Source organism: Enhydra lutris, unplaced genomic scaffold (assembly GCF_002288905.1).
Source record: "Enhydra lutris kenyoni isolate GAN:26980312 unplaced genomic scaffold, ASM228890v2 scaffoldscaffold52, whole genome shotgun sequence".
In the NCBI taxonomy this organism is placed as follows: domain Eukaryota; kingdom Metazoa; phylum Chordata; class Mammalia; order Carnivora; family Mustelidae; genus Enhydra; species Enhydra lutris.
Genome location: NW_019154136.1, coordinates 2,188,686 through 2,203,542, shown reverse-complemented (window position 1 = coordinate 2,203,542; position 14,857 = coordinate 2,188,686). Strand labels below are relative to the sequence as shown.

The window sequence follows — 14,857 nt, the reverse complement described above, 5'->3', positions numbered from 1 at the left end:
TATTTTTCATTATTCTATGTATTACATTGTCTCAATTATTTCTGAAATACTTATCAGACATGTATTGGAGCCTTTTAGTGATCTTACAGGTCTCTTAAATGTGCTTTCACCTTTATGTTTGGTTCTCCCTTCATCTCTCTTCAATGTGTTAAATTAATTGGTTCATCTTCCCAATCACCAGTTCCCCAACTGTGTGAGCCTAGAGTTTATTTTGGTAAGTTTTTAATTTCAATCACCATATTTCTAATTCCATTTCACTTCATTTCTGTATGTTTCTCCTAATTTGTCATTGTATCTTATATTATTCCTTTCTTTATCTCTATGAGGGTTCCAAATACACTTATTTCTTCAAATTCTATTTTAAATTAATATATATATGATTTATATCCTGATGATAAACTTCATTGGCTGTCTTTCTTAGTAATAATCACCTGTATGTGCTTTGGAATTTTGTTTAGTAGTTTCACCTTCATTGGGGACAGGATTGTCTTTTTTTTTCTCTATTCTTCCTTCACTGAGAAGTTCTGCGGTTATACCCCCTGACTCCCAGAACCCTGAATCCAGAATCTTGCTGAGTATTTATGTCTCAGGGATCAGCTTAGTTCAAGTCCTGGCTGCTAGGAAGTATCTGCTTCCTCCTTTACCTCTAGTTAAGCAGCTTCATAGAAGACACGCTCCGGGCAGCAGTGAATGGGAACTCTTCCTTTGGCTTCCAGAGAGCTGATGGAATGCACTCCCAGAGCGTCCTGCCCACTGACGTTGAACTCTCGGAGGCCTCCACCTTCCAGACCCAGCTCTGCAACTTCAGCTTCATGTTTCTTGAAAGTTTAGTTGTACTGAGATATAACGGACATACCACTTGGCATAAGTTTAGGGTGTACAATGCATTGATCTTTTCGGCTTCGTGGTCTTGGTACCATTTCTGCCAGTGTTTGCCATCTGCACATGTTTACCAGCATTGGATCAATTTTTTTAAAGATCTTATTTATTTATTTGAGATAGACGGAGATAGCGACAGAGATAGTAAGAGAGGGCATGAGCAGGAAGGAGAGGGGGAGGCAGGCTCCCCACTGAGCAGGGAGTTCAAACTGGGGTTCAATTCCAGGACCCTGAGATCATGACCTGAGCCGAAGGCAGACGCTTAACCGACTGGGCCCCCCAGGCGCCCCTTGATCAATTCTCTATTTTACCTATCATGGCTATGGACTAGAAAAGATCTCAAAACATGAACTGAGAAGGTCATCCTGCTTGGAAGTTCAGATATGAGTGTGTGTGTGTGTGTGTGTGTGTGTGTGTAATAAAAGCGGGGGAGCTTTGGAAAATGTTTCTAAGCTAAGGTTAAGTGCCACCAGAGAGGAAGACACGGAACACATATGCAGGAAAGAAAGCAGAGGGGCTGGTTTGACCTAAGTTCCAGAGATAAATGCATGAATGGAGGAAAGGGTCACCTTCCAGAATAGGAGGCCTGCAGAGAATGACATGGGTTTGTGGATTGTAAGGCTGCTTGGGACCTAGGATTTCTCACTTCTCTGTGAAGTTTAAATCCAGGTAATTTTGGGGGAGCATGGGGAGGAGGAAGCTTGGAGAGCAAAGATAGGGCTTGTGGAACAGGCATCAAGTTTAAGGGGCAGGCCACAGTTTCTTCATCTAGGGAATCTGGGGATGAAACTGTCTAAATGTTCAACTGTCAATTTGGAAAAGCAGTGATTCTCCATTAAAGACTCATTTGTCAATAGCCCCTCTTTTTCTGATTATTCATTGCCTCTTCTGATTGGACAGTATTACTATTTCATACTCAATGTCATCCTTGAAATAAAATTTTGTTACACCATTGCTTCCAGATGAAAATAAACCAAATACCTTTCTAATGTTTTAAAAGTCATGTTGTATCTGAAGGAGTTTTATTTATTGAGGCAAATTTCATTCAATACCATCCATAAATATAGAGCGATGGATGTACGCATAGCTCTGACAGGCTTCAATTCAATCTCAGAAATGGTTTTAAACTACCCAACTGAGAACTCTGCAGAAAGATTTCAAATCTCTGGATTGCATGAAAGGCACTGAGCAGCTCAAGACTTCCCTCATCATAAAAAAAAAAAAAAAAAAAAGAAGCATTTACTCAAATACTCAGAGCTATTTAAGCATGCTGTAAGTCTCATAATTTCAAATCTAGTTTGAAATCGCTGAGAAACTGCAGGTGGTCATTTTACTACTACAAGTGGGAGTACTAACCACTCAGCATCAGCCTAAACCTGACAACTCATTTGTCAGTGGATACGTCTACAAAGGATCAAGAATGGTGGCTGGGCTCCAATAGACTTTCTGCGCTGGTTGATTTTTGTATAATTAACTTGATGCTATCTGCTTGGGGAAGACAAAAATTAAAATCGCCAAGTATAAAATAGAGTCCCGAATATATATTTAAACCATTGATTTCAACGGTTTTAACTACCAAACATTTGCCAAATGAGCTGCTCGTAATTTCTTCCTCTTTTCTAGTGGAAGTCCTAGTCAAAACTAAAGTAATTAGAAAGCACTCAGCGAGAGGAAGAAGTGAAGCAGGCTTGCCTGGTCTCTGCTTTTTGTTACAGCGTCGTTTTATTCACTTGTGTGATAATTGATCTGATACTGTTAGCAATTTCACTCCTAAATAACAAATCATTCTCTGATGTCCTGGCGACCAGAGCCAGTTTCTAAAATGTGAGGCTTAAAGCCTTTGTAACAAGATCGTACCCTTATTTATTTATTTATTTTCGTACCCTTATTTAAATGTATACCGGTCCCTGCAGGGCAAGAGGAAGGAAGGGGAACCATTTTTCCTTTTGTTAATTGCTAAGGTCACCGGGCATTCTCCGTGTTGTGAGGAAATCAAAGGCTTCCTGCGTGCCTACTAGTTTAAATTATAAATTTCCATCCCTGCTTGTCCTCAAAAATATCTAGTCAAGTAACACCTTCAAAGAGTAAACAGGGGCATGATTTGGGGATATCAAGAAGCCCTACTGAAAAGAACAGGGGGAGGGTCACTTTGGGAACAGAGCAAGTTGATGAATGGGAAGACCAGGGAATAAGATTAGGGAGAGGTTGGCCCTAAGACGTACCACTTCACATCCACTGTACCAATTCAGGAGGCAATGGAAAATACTGGAGAGCTGGATATTACTGGACATCCACTTCGTTGATTCGTTCTTTTGTTCATTTCTTCTTGCTCTGGCCTTGGTCCATGCTGTTCCCTCTGCTTGGGAGTGCCCTCCACTCTCTGTCCCGTTGAGCCTTTCTTAGCCAGGTGTTACGTTCTTAGGGAAACCTCCCGCACAACTCCCAATCCCACCGGGGTCTGGTCCCTAGGTCACATGGATTCACAGCACCGCATTTTTCTCCTTCCCAGCGCTTACCACTGCTGACACTAATGAATTATTTGTGTCATTACTTGCTCGGTGTTTGTCTTTCCCACTGGGCTGTAAGGGCTACTGCCGCAGTAAGGAGATGTCCTACTCACATAGCAACGGTAAGAGCTAAAGATTCATTAAATAGGTGAAAAAACTGATTCATCAAACACTAGAGCAAATCTAATCCTGAGATAACTCATTTGTTCAAACTACGTCAATTATCATTCAAGTATCTTCCTCCAGGTGTCCTCTTTCCAAGTCCAAATCCGATGCTGCTTCCTCCATCAAGCTTATATGATGTCCCTAACTTACACTGTATGATTTATGAACACACTGCATTTCCCTTACTACACTGTGATCTCCTCTAAGGTAGAACACAGGTCTGCTTCATCCTTTTTATGCAACAGGCACTTAGTAGATATCTGAGGAAGCAACTGATGAGTAATAAATACATCATGCATTTGACAACGAGCCATCAGGCCCAGGTTTCTGTGATCTGTGTAACGTTTTGTATAGAGTAGTGCTTCTCAAAGCTTAATGGGCATACGAATCTCCTGGCCATCTTGTTAGAAAGCAGATCCTGATGCAGGAGATTCGGGGCATGACCTAGGATGCCACATTTCTAACAAGATCCCGGATGATGGTGGTCCTGCTGGCTGGCTGAGCATACTTGGAGAAGTAAGGGTTTGTAGCAGTGCTCCTCACTCTTGGCTTCACCTTGAACCTCCTGGGGAAAGAAGCTTCAATCTGTGACCCCATCCTCAGAGGTACTGGGCTGAAGCTTCGTCATCAGGTTTTTCGTTTGTTTGTTTAACTTTCTGAGTGTTTGCTAGCCTTTGGGGAGGATGGGCGGGAGATATATAGGAATTCTCTATACTACCTTTGAAACTTTGCTGTAAATCTAAGACTACTTCAAAGTCAAAAGTCTAGCTAAAAAATCTTCCCAAGTGATTTTAGGGGACATAGGTGGCTCGGTCGGACAAGCGGCAGACTCTTTGATTTCAGCTCAGGTCATACTCTCAGGTTTGTGAGATTGAGCCCCATGATGGGTTCTGTGCTAAAGAGGGAGTCTGTTTCTCTCCCTTTGCCCCTCCTCTCCCCACGCCTCATGCTCTCTCCCTCTCTCAGATAAACGAATCTTAGAAAAAAACCTTCCCAAGTGATTTTAATGAGAACCACTCCTCTGTGGGGATTGGTGCATGCTGGTCTAAGTCCAAAGACCTTGGTTAGTGCCTGAGCTAGGTACAAGTCCATTCAGTAGGGAATAAATGGTAGACGCATGCTGAGAAATAATCTTATTCTTAAAATCCTTTTGGGTTACACCTTGGATTCAAAATACTTGTGTAAGTATCTTCCTTAAGTGGATTTCCAAAGCCTTTCTTAAGTCTGACTGATAGTACACCAGTTCCCAACCTGTATGACTTTTTCAAGATTGAAGACCAACCAGAATGTTTTCCAGGTCAAAGAGCATGAGGAGGCCAGCTGCCTTCTTGAGACCAGGCGAAATTATAGAATAAATTGCTTCTCAAATTTCCAAGGACTCAAAACAACCCATTTCTCAAAACAGAAAGAAAAATAATAGGTAGTACTTCCACCTACTGGAATTCAACAGGGGAGTGTCAATTACAATCCTTTCACAAGGCAGTCCATAAAGTATTTGAAAGAAAATATAAATGAGGAGTATAGACATGGATGCCTGAGCGGCAGGAACATGGCCTGGAGTACACAACATGGCTCAGATCCCTGCTCCAAGCTCTCAGACCTTCGGCAAGGAATTTCAGAGTGGGGCCGCTGACTACTTTCCTCCAAAGCTCCATGAAAAGCTTTTCTTGAGCCATCCATTCCCATGCTATTAGGAGTCTTCCCATTCTAGATAGGGGAAAAGACCAGCTTTGCAAAATTCCTCTCTGGACCTCTGTGAGAGCAGGGAGTCTGAGCCTGGGATTCCACGCCTCTTAAAAACAGTTTATGTTATTTTGTCAAACATGTTGGCAATATCTTCAGGAAGCTTGATAATAAGGAGGTGGAGTGACTAGAATTTATATATTGGGAAAATCCAGAAACTTCAGGGTGGGCTATGGAGGAAACACATTTCACACGACTTTCCCTAGATCTGCTTAGGGATTTACAAGTGTTGCCTGGGGTCACAGTTCTATTACTTGCCCCTGGAGGTCAGGGGCATCACAGCAGTTAGCAATTTCCCTTTGCAGTGGGTTTGGGTTTGTGGATCAGGTTGCAACACAAATATTTCTGCGTTCCCTTCACCTCTTAGTAACTTCTGTTTTGCGGCAATAGCAGCTGGCATTTCAGTTCCAACAAAATGTTTAAAGCTTAGCCAAAACCACCAAATTTTTCTCAGTTTGGGGTCCAGGTGGCACAGACATCCTCCCAGCTGTCCTCCCCAAATACAGTTCCCCCTGTCCCTCGAGTCCCTGGGCCACGTTACCTTAATGAGTCCAAATGAACTTTTCTGCCTTTGCCTCCTGCAGCTCCCAAGTGAAAATAATATTCCCTGAAAAGAAGCTTAAACCACAGCTAACTGGAGAGGGGAATGCATGGCATTGAGTTGTTAATGGAACAGCACTCTGGAGCATGTGTTGGCAGTTTCTGACAAAGTTCAGCAGACACCCAATATATGACCCAGCAGTCACACTCCTGGGAATTGACCCTTGATAAAAGAGGACTTAGGTTTACCCCAAAGCCTTTACACTAAGGTTTGTTTACAATAGCTTTCTTCATCATAGTCCCCATACTGGAAACAACCCATATGTCATTCAATGTGTGAGTACTTAAGCAAACTGTTCCATCCAGCCTGTGACATACCACTCAGCAAGAAAACAGAACGATCTGGTGCGCCAGGGGACTCAGATGGGTCCGCAGGGCATTGGCAGTGAAAGAAGCCAATCTTAAGAGGTTATGTACTGTATGACTCCATTTACGACATTCTTAAAAAACCCCAATGATTGTGCTGAGGACAGATCGGAGGCTGCCAGGGCTTTGGCGGGAGGATGTGACTCGGAAAGGAGAGCATAAATGAATGTTTCCCTATCCTGATTACGGCGCGTTACGCAAATCTCTACAGTGTGTTTAAATTCATGGAACTGCCCGCCAAAAGGGGGAAATGTTAATGACTTTTAAAAAAATAAAAAAATAAAGCAAGCAGGCTTCGAATCAAGGCACTGCTCCTTTTTAGCTATGTGATTGAGGGTCAATTATTGAACTTCCTTAAAGCTGGATTTCCTTCCCTCGTTTTATGGCTGGTGATGCTCCCAGTGCCCACCTCAGTACCTGATGGGGAGATTCATGAGGTCTGATGGGGGAAAGGGGCAGGCACCGAGTAGGCATTTAGTAATGTTAAGGCCCTTTCTTTCCTTTCTCTGGCGGTGGGGGGGGGGGGGCGGGGCAGCATCTGGGCCTGCACTGCAGTTCAGGAGTTTGTGTGTCTTCTGGCCCCTGGTCTCCCTCAGTAACCGGAGGCGAGTCTGACAAGAGCAAGATGGCGCAACTTCCGTCACAGTAATTAAAAACTGAAAAGAGAAAAACTTTTCCAGGGTAAAGCAAGGACAAGTTTTTTCATCTTCTTTTTTAACATTTGTTGGAAGGGTTTTCAGATGAAAGGCCAATTTCAAAGTAATCTGCCCAGGTTTTACGTAATATCTGTATAGACGGATGAAGAAACAACCCACATCTTAAACCTTTGTATTCTGTTATTGGGAGTCTGGTCTTACCCAGAACAGATGGTACCTAATAGAATGGGGTGCACCAACTGAGGGCAGGAAGGAGAATGCAGCCTTGTTAGAAATTACTGCTGTGGCTACTTGGAGGGAGCCGAGGGCCTGGTCCTTCTCTGAAATCCAGGAACCTGGTCATCTGGGGGCCTCATGTTCTTGGTGGCTCTTTGACTTATGTAGTTCTGTACCGAAATGCATATCTGTAAGAAACCTTGGGTGTTTAATTAAACTTGATTAGGGAAAAGGATTACAAACTCAGGGAAACCATGTACATGCATTTCTCTGTGTGTGCAAAGCCGTCTGGGTATTTTAGGGAGATACTGGAGGACTAAGATGCCCGGGACCTCCACATCCTCCAGTTTGATGAGTGCTGTGGGTGGTTTTCTACCCAGCCAAATGTGGAGATCTGGGGATACCTCTATGCTCCCTTTACATTTTTTAAAGTCTGAATATTAAAAATTTTTATTAAATTCAATTTAGTTAACATGCCCCTTTACATATTTCATTTATTTTTATTTTTTAAATAGGCTCTACACTGGGTGTGGTCCCAGTGTGGGGCTTGAACTCATGACCCTGAGATCAAGAGTTGGAGACTTAACCGACTGAGCCACCCAGGCACCACCCCCCCCTTATGTGTTTTAAATCCATGTTCCACTCAATGGCTCTGCTCCCATCTGATGTATCTGTGCTTAGGAAATGTGGGGCAGATGACTGTGGGATGCACTCGAGTGGCAAGACTCAGAAGGATGCTCTGAATAACCCCAAGAGTATATATTCCTGAGGTCTGTTACAGTTTCTTTACACCGATGTCAAAGATCAAGGGCCCAATTTGTAAGAAAACAACTCAAAGCCTTCATGGTAATATGGTTATTGTTAAAAACAACCCCACAGGGGCACCTGGGTGGCTCAGTGGGTTAAGCCTCTGCCTTGGGCTCAGGTCATGATCTCAGGGTCTTGGGATAGAGCCCCACATCGGTCTCTCTGATCAGTGGGGAGCCTGCTTCACCCTCTCTCTCTGACTCTCTGCTTACTTGTGATCTCTCTTGGTGTCAAATAAATAAATAAAATCTTTAAAGAAAAAAAAAAACAACCCCACAGCTCCCCACAAAAAGGGAGAAGTGTCTTTCTAAGCCCTATTGATGTTGGGTCATGTGACTTGCTCTGACCAGTGACGCATTACAAGATATGATACAGAGAGTTGAAATGTACACATGAGTGTACACTTCTACATTTCTGCTATCACAAGTACCTGCCCCTGCTAGCCCACTGATCAAAGGAGGATGAGAGACATGTGGGGCAGACCCACATTCAACCAATGGCTCGAGCCTTGATCCTGACTCCCAGCTGACCCACAGCAACAAGAGTGAGAAAGGATTTTTTAAGCCATTGAAGTTTGGACTGGTTTGTTACACAGCGTTACTGTGGCAACAGTTAATTGCTACAGTCCCATTTCAGCCTAAGTATAACATAATCTGTTATATAATATAATCTGAGCAGAGGATCTTTATGTAAATCCTCATGTCTTTTTGGCAAGGCACCCCACTATACTGCTGGGAGTCAGTCCAGTGTGTCCCCTTTTTCCCTTCTTCCAAAGATGCAGTGGTCCCACGTCAGCATCCATGGCTCTCCTCTTCCTTACCAATATCCTCTGCACCGTCGAAGATGCCCAGTGATCCCCAGTCTTGCTCTAAGGGTGTAGTTATGAACCACGCACACCACTGCAAAGTCTACTTTTACTTTTTCAGCCCACTCTCCTTTTTGGGGAATCTTAATTTAGGATGAATTCAGGGCATTCACCTAGTCAAAATTACACCCTTCCTAACTCTCTCCAGAATGGAACCGTAAGCAGCAACAAAATATTTGTCATGCCTGTATCCCGCAAATGTCATTCTCTCTCTCCAGAAACAATTTTCACCAAACCTAGACTTCAGAAAAGCAATACTTTTGTCAAACATGTGACTGTTATGATTGTTTAGGTAACAATGAACAACCAAAAAAAGACTCCTAAAAATTGGCAATATTACCTAAAGTTCCAGGCCTTAAAATTATCCTTCCTGTAGGCCACAACTGAACTCCTCAGTCATTGGTAAGACATGAAAATAACTAAGACATCTTTATTTCATAAAAATATCATTTCCACTCATGTGCCTGGCACACAGCAGACATTCCACAAATACTTACTGAACTGAAATGTACAGCTGTTCTTTCTCTAGGGACAAGAAGCCGACTCTTGAACAGCAGAAATAAACTTGAGTGTCTTCCTTCAGCAACTCTACCCGAGTAGCCAACCATGGTTGTTTCCCATCTCAAAGACATGTTCGAAAACATTTAGAAGCAATCAGAGCTGGGCTGCTAGTCATTTATCCTGTTCACCAAATATTTCCAGCTCTCTCTTCTGAGCACATGGAAGGATTGAGCACTTCCTGGCCCCTTGTGGTTCGATGGAGCGATGGGTCAAGGGACTGTGACCAGAAGTGACATGAGTCACTGCCAGGCCAGAGCATTTAATTGCCAAAGCAAAACTCTCCGGGGGCTCTCCTGCCCTGTCACAGAGATTGATGACATTTAAGATGTGGATGTTCAGCCAATTTCATCCTGAGCTAGCGATGACCCTGAACTAACCCAGATGGTTCTGCAGTAGGAGAAATAAATAAACCTGTTTCTGTGTCACCACGATCTGTGGGGGTGCTTGTTTTTGCAGCATACCATGGCCGATGCTGACTGACAAAGTACTGAACCAGAGTGCTTTGCCATAATCTACCACATCCCCACAAATCACCACATGGAAACATAGATAGCACTTCTCAGGAATCCCAAAGATGAAGGAAATCTTCAAGGTGTCTGTATTTTATCCAGATCTGCCATGTGGCCCAACGCGGTTTTCCCTGCCTCTCTTTCTGTGACCACTAAGGCTAGAAAATGGGTGAAGGGGACATCCTTCTGTAACTGGCTCCTAGGAGTGAACACCTTACTGGAGGGCCTGTGGCTATAAGGACACTGCAGTGTTCTTTGATACCGTCATCTGACCCCTTTCTAATCCCCAGAGGAAGATGGCACATGGGGAATCAACTGCCTTATCAAAAACGCTCTGAATGTAAACAACGGAAATCAGACAAGCTACGATGAGAGGAGCCGTTGGAGATGATTTAATGTGGCAGTTTGTAAGCTGGGTATGTCAAAATCTCAGAGGCCTTGTCCATCAGTCCGTCCACACACACTTGTTACTATCTATTCTCTTACGGGCTTTGTACTAAGTGACCGAGACCCGGTAGCATGCAGTGCAGTTTCCCCGGACTCAGGGTACCCTGCAGGGGGTATGAAGGATGTGGACGCCATGTGGGCAAAGGAACTCTGGCTGCAGTTGGAGCAGCGGTGCATGCACAATGCCAAAGAGCATAAGCAACTTCTTAAAACAAAAAACAAAGGAGGAGAGAAAGAAAAAAAGAGAAAAGTCCCTGTTGTTAAAAAACTTTCCTTCTAGCAGAGGATGACAAAACACTAAACTTAGACACCAATTAAAAATGTCGGGTACCAGTAAACAGACTGCAGAGGATAAAATCATGTAATGATATAGATCAGGGTTGGCAAACTATGACCCACGGGCCACATCCAGCCTACAGCCTATTTCACTGTCATTTGTGAGCTAAGGATTATTTTTAATAATATTAAATGGTTGAAACAAATGAAGAGAAGATAAGGATTATTTCATGATGTATGAAAGTGATAAGCAATTCGAATTTCAGTATCCATAAAGTTTTACTAGAACACAGCCACATCCTGTATGATCTGCCCTGGCTACTTCTCCAACCTCAACAACTGTGGCTCTGGCTCCTGCCTCTAATTCCACCTCCACTGGAGCTACAACCCAAACACCCAAGTCATTTCCCGGCCCTCCCCATGGCCAGTGCGCAATGGTTGTCCCACCCACCTCACTTCCTTCAGGGCTCTGCACAAATGAAATCAGATCCGGTAAGTCTCTCCCACCCATCATTCTGTGTCTCCTCCTCCTGCTTGATTTTCTCCATGGGACCACCTTGAGATACTCCACATTCTAGATTTGCTACTGCCTGCCTCTCCCTGCCATTGGAATGTAAGTTCCATGAAAGTCAAAACACTGTCCTCTTTCCTGTTGCATTTCCAGCACTGAGACCAGTGCCCAGACATAGTACGGGCTCAACATTCAGTGAATGCACTGTCAACCACGGTTAAGTCCTAATGAGAAGCAAAGGAGATCCTTCACCAACTGGGATGTGATGATTGGTCACAGCTTTCACGACATGCGGGGAGGCCTCAATGTGTCTTGGTTTTATAATGTCCTAATGTCTTGGTAGAGATTATAAGAACTAGTGGCAAGAGAGACAAAAGTGGACTTCACATGCAAGCCACCTAAAAAGAAAGGACTCCTCTCCATGCATCTCAATCACATTCCCAATTACGTGTAGTTTCCCATCCTCACTGCTAATCTCGAGTGGTAGGAAAGACTTGGGTTTAGAAATGTGCTCAGAAACAAGGTTGCTCTCATGTGTGTCCCGACTTCTCTAGGACCTCGAGCCAATTGTGGTGACGATACATGTGCCCAGGAGTTCCAGATCTTACCACATCAGGTTCTACGTGGAAGCGTTCATGTGTCCGAACACTGTATTTTTGCTCCATAAGCTATCTTTTATAAGCTGCTCCCAAAAGGGAGTTCCATAATGGAACTCGTTCAACATTTAGCATTACTGATGTTTTTCCTAGCACTCGTAGGGGTCTACAGTACAGGCTCATCCACAAGTCCAAATCAGGATTTTTAAAATAAAAAAAAAAAGTCACACAAGGAAGACACAAGATACAGGGAGGGTTCTACTGTATCCTGAATACCAATAATACGCTACGGAGATATGAAAGCTTCAACCACCATTCAGGGTGACTGAGTAGGGGTAGAGCAGATCTGTGTATAGAAGCAAGTAATTCAACCCATTTAGCCACGGGGTCATAAGTGAAGAAGTTCATAGAAAACATTTCAAATGTCTTTTGTGCCAAGGACTGTGCCTGATCGAAAAGTGAACAAGAACTCAGTAGGCCGTGTGACTAGCAACGTCAATGGGCTTCTCGGTGTGGGACTTAGAATGTGAAAAGAGGGAGGGGAACGGAGGGTCCGATTCCTGGAGTGAAATATGCAAGATGCACTCAGTTCTTGTTATTCAGTTCGCTCTAGAGTGGATGTCAGGAAAAGGCACGTGACACCAGGCTTACAAAGTCTTGTTGGCCATGGGACTTCTCATGAAAGTTAAGAGGTACCCCACGTTCCAGTGGGTCTTGGTATCACATACAGTTTGAATGACTCCAACCCCCAGCAACATTCATCCACCAGTGAAGAAGGACAGGGCTATAAGGTAGTGAGGAGGAGAAGGAAATCAGTTTTGCCAGAAAAGAGTTGGGAAAGCCTATCATAACCTGGAGTTACTCCTTCATCACTCTAGTGATGTGTCTGCATCAGTGATGCTGAAAAGATTTAGGGAGGCTGGCTTCATAGGAGATGTCAGGATTCCCCATGACAGCAACTGCTTATCAAGTAAACCAAAATAGTGCTGGCCAGACAGTCAGTGTGAACGACTGGACAGTGAAATTGTAGGTATTTATTACCAAATGCCCAAAATGTCAACACTATGGGACTCAGGGCTGTCACAGACAGAAGTGAGTCTATGTAAAGCTTCCTAGAGTTGGGCAGTGCACATCCTGTGCAAATTTACAGGACTATCCCAACTGTAAAATAAAAGCTGGAGAAAACAGACACCAATAAATCCCACATCTAGATGGTTAATCTGATTCTATTAGTGAGCCAAGATCAGGCACTGGGTTGATGTTGTTTCTAGAAGAAAATGTGTTCTGCTTAGATTGAGAAAGTTAGCAGCTAAACAGCATGTGCAGATTTGAGTTGAGATTTTCAAACAGAATTATCTCAGTCCACAAAGTCCATGCACTGCTGACCCCAAACAGCTTTCCTAAATACAGGTGGCAAGCCTAAAGAAAATAGGATGCCTCACTCTAAAGTGGCATTAAGTACAATCGTCTAGGATATCAGTGGCTCGATGCGTGGTTGTTGCAGAAAAAATATTCACAGACTCATATGATTAGGGTAGAGGCAAGACTAGTCAAAGCGAAGACAAGGACAATGTTTAAGGACAGAAAGTGAGGACTGTAGGGGAAGGGATCCATTTAGGAACAGCCAGGGCTGTGTCTAGACAGGAGGATGGAGAGAAGAACAGGCTCACAGACCTACTACTGAGAAGGACCCTGAAAATGTCTAATAATAAATGGAACATTTTTATCCCCGAAAGCAAAAGAATAAATTCATATCCCAGTGTTCATTACCATCTCGAATACGCTTCCATACTAAATTTTCCTTTAAACAAGAAGAACATTAAGAAGCTTCTTCCATCTTAGATTTTCTCTTAAGAAAAAGGGGTTAAAGGAAAAGCCTAATAACCTATAGGGTACAGCTCCTCATCCCTCACACGGTCCAGTCTCATCTATGTCGAAACTTCTGTTTACTCTAGGCACCTCCCGCCCCTTCACATCGGAAACATTTAATTTAGCTGGGGGTTGGGTAGACGGAAGCGCAATGTGTGTAGCTTCACTTTTTAAATGAAACTCAGACATATATATATAAAAATTGCTAATAGTGTATTCCTAAGCAAATGATGCTGCATCTTCCATGTAGAAGGTCATGTCTTCTGTCACATGCAAATTCACATGCTTTCTTCCTCCGCCCCAAGAAATAAGTTCATGTGTGATCAGTACATGTGAACCACTTCAAACCTCACTGTGCCCAGAACACCTAGAGAATTCTTGGTGTGTGAATTCTTTAAAAGAGCGGAAGAACCTAAAACATATTCCTTCTTTCCAACAATTCAAAATCTTCTCTTGTACTGTCAAGTGCAGTGACGTTCAAAGTCAAATGGAAACATTTTTTAAATCTATGCGTAACGCTGGGGGAAAAAAGAAAGCTTCCATGAACACAGCGCATCTGAAGGATTTCTGAGTTTCGTGGACTTCAAAAAAGCTGAACAGCCTGAGAAGTCCTATTTGCTTCAAACGAGTCCAATTTTCCCCCCTGTCACTGAGGCTCAACGGTGGGATCCTCTCTGCCTACCATCTGGCATTGAGCTGCAGCGCGAAGGCTGGCAGCGGTGAGGTAGGGCTGCACAGCTGTGATTTCTCCGGAGTGCATTTGGGATTTGGAAAGCCAGACTTCCTTTTTTTTTTTTTTAAAGAAAGATCTGAGTAGACTGCCATACTACTCAAGGTGGCTGTCCCCCGGCACAGTGTTCAACCTTTACAAACTGTATGTCTATTTAGGCACCATATGTACATCGGCATTCCACATGGAATGAGAGGAAGACTTATTCACCCCAAGGACCAATCTTCTCCTGTTGGGGGCGCTATCACCCCTGCCGAAAATATATGTCCTAACAACAGCTACAAAACCTCAAGTTCACGTCTAACTTGTCTATTTGCGGCCAGAAATTCCTAAATCAATAACGATTTACTATCTCTACCATCAAAACAATGAAATCCAAATCATTTTCAAAATAGCTCAAGAAAACAGTCTAATCTGCAAAATACATGAAACTGGGTGAAATATTGCTCAGCCAGTAACAATCCAATTAATTCTTTTGCCTTACTCTCAACTCGTCTGGATCCGAGGCTTGCCCTTAAGAACCAAGGATTCAATTACTGTTGAATTTTACACTT

General features: G+C 43.4%; 1 protein-coding gene across 1 annotated transcript in view; it reads right to left on the bottom strand.

Annotated features, from left to right (window-relative positions):
* Positions 1-14,857, bottom strand: part of LOC111157184 (vascular endothelial growth factor D) — a 38,273-nt gene that overhangs the window by 22,400 nt on the left and 1,016 nt on the right. The gene's annotated exons all lie outside the window — the stretch shown is intronic.